General features: G+C 40.2%; 1 non-coding gene across 1 annotated transcript; it reads right to left on the bottom strand.

The window, feature by feature from the left end:
* Positions 1-267: 267 nt before the first annotated feature.
* On the bottom strand, positions 268-370 carry LOC118712007. Its single transcript, XR_004985934.1, has one exon. It is a non-coding gene; the product is annotated as a U6 spliceosomal RNA (small nuclear RNA).
* Between the last annotated feature and the right edge of the window lie 1,887 nt (positions 371-2,257).

Raw genomic sequence — 2,257 nt, 5'->3', positions numbered from 1 at the left:
AGATGGTCAGAGGGACACTTAGCATATTAGCCTTTTATATATATTGATTAGGATGTCACAATACACTTTTACCATTTAAAAGGCTTAAAGAAGTACCAAGGGAAACACTTCTTTAATTAGGTATAATTGAGCATTTCTGACACTTATTAATATATATTTCTTTTTTTCCCCCTTCCTTCCTGTCACAATAATTTGGGGACACTTACATTGGCTTTCTGAGGCCATTTATAGATATGATCATTTGTAGATCTTTTTCTTTTTTTTTTTTTTAATATGGAACGCTTCACAAATTTGCATGTCATCCTTGCACAGGGGCCATGCTAATCTTCTCTGTAGAATTCAAATTTTAGTATATGTGCTGCTGAAGCAAGCAGTGTGAATCTATTTTAGAAAGGCAGGAGGGAAGGACTGTTCTGCCAAGGGAAGTCCTCTGAGCTGCTGGTCAGGGCGACTCCCTGAGTTTGCCAAGAGGAAGTGTCACATTTTAATAAAAGGGCAGGGGATTAGGAGTACAGTCCTTAGGAGTTGTCTGACATTGAGTAAGTCTCTAGCTCTTAGTTTCTATGTCTACATCAGGGTGTGGGGATCAGCCCGGTGACTATCATGATCTGGAATGCTAGGTTTGAACTGTGTAGAAACCTAATATTGTGAATGCCTACTTCACTAGGTGAGTAAAGAGCCACATTTGGCACCCAGAAAATCCAGAGGTGAACAGGAGTGCTCTTGATGTTTGACCTGGAAATGGTGTTTTCCCCAGTGAAAGTTGGGCTTCCTCTCCCCACATAAGAATTTTTGGAGAGTCCTACATCTGGCCTAGAGAGAACCTACTGACAGCTTAAGTGCCCAAACCTGTTCCACTTGCTGAGAATGTGGGTTTCAGAAATATGGCCTCAATCCAGAACAAAGGCCAAAGCTCGTCTCAACAGGTATTTTGAAGTTGACTCCACTTCTACATAAAGTCCCCAAGTCTTGAAGGTGAAGGAAAGAAGCATTTATTAAGTTCTATTTCCTGAAATTTACTTCCCTGTATACTAACAAATGGAAACCGCATAAGGGAGTGTTTCCTGTTTTAGTGCAGTGGAAAAGGAAGAGGATGGTGATGCACCAGCAATTTCAGACAGGCGATTCAACAGGTGAGAGGGAGTAGGCATGGAGAAAAGGGTAATAGAGGAAAAGTTTGTGTGCATTAAAGAAGTTCTTCTACCTACTTAGATTTGAGACAGGCTCAGGTGAAAGTCCCACTTATCAGGGCAGCACAATGCAGTTTTTAGAACATGGCATCTGAGGAAGACAAAGAAAAGTCTGAGCCTGCTGGAGGAGATCATGAGAGGATGTGACTCCTAGTTGATCCTTGAGCTGGATCCAAGCATTCAGAGACTCCTCAGCCCTCCTCTGTCCTTGAAATGTACAGTTTGCCCACCATTCCCACACTAAGACCATTTTTATGGATGGGTCCTTGAGAGAGTAATGTGTTGTTGAGACTGAATGGTATGCATGACTGAACTCTGCTCAAGGTTTCTATGAAAACTTTTAAGATTCTGAGGGGCAGGTGTAGAAATCTCCTTGTCCTTGTCTTTAGACAAGCCCTATCTGGAAGTTCCTTTGCTTATTAAAACTGCTACCTACCAATCTAGACAGGTCTCTTTCTTTCATATGGATTTTCATATATTGATAATTCAACAAGAGGTTTTGAAATATGGTACTGTGGAAAAATAATTCATCTGATCTATGTTCAAATCCTGGCTCTGCGACTTGGTGTGAGAAAGTTATTTTAACCTGACTGAAACCTTACAAGATTATGGAGATCAAATGAATGTCAAACATATTGTCTATGCCTTATATCATCTTTCAATAACAATAGGTATTATCATTGCTAATGTAAGATATTGGAGTTGTAATATATAAACAGATGAAAAGGAGGATAAATATAGGACCAGAGTGGAAAATAACTTGTCCAAAGTTATAGAAAGTAGGGAATGGATGCAGGCCTCAATGCTCCAAGCCAAATGCTTTTGCCTCTACATACTCATCAATCTTCGTGAAGTAGTACTTGAAGTACATTTGTCCACTAGAGGAGTGTGGTGACAAGTGTCAGGGAGCCCTGTGGAATTGCAGTTGGAGATGGAGTTAAAATCTTGCTTTGCCATGTCTATGAGCCTCCTTTCCCCATCCTTTAAAATAGTGTTAATGACTCTTACTTGCTTCCAGGAAGGTTGTAAAGTTCAAATGAGATGCAAACGAAGCTTGAAAACTGTAA

Source organism: Pipistrellus kuhlii, unplaced genomic scaffold (assembly GCF_014108245.1).
Source record: "Pipistrellus kuhlii isolate mPipKuh1 unplaced genomic scaffold, mPipKuh1.p scaffold_m20_p_8, whole genome shotgun sequence".
In the NCBI taxonomy this organism is placed as follows: Eukaryota; Metazoa; Chordata; class Mammalia; order Chiroptera; family Vespertilionidae; genus Pipistrellus; species Pipistrellus kuhlii.
This window is presented reverse-complemented; position numbering and strand designations above follow the sequence as displayed.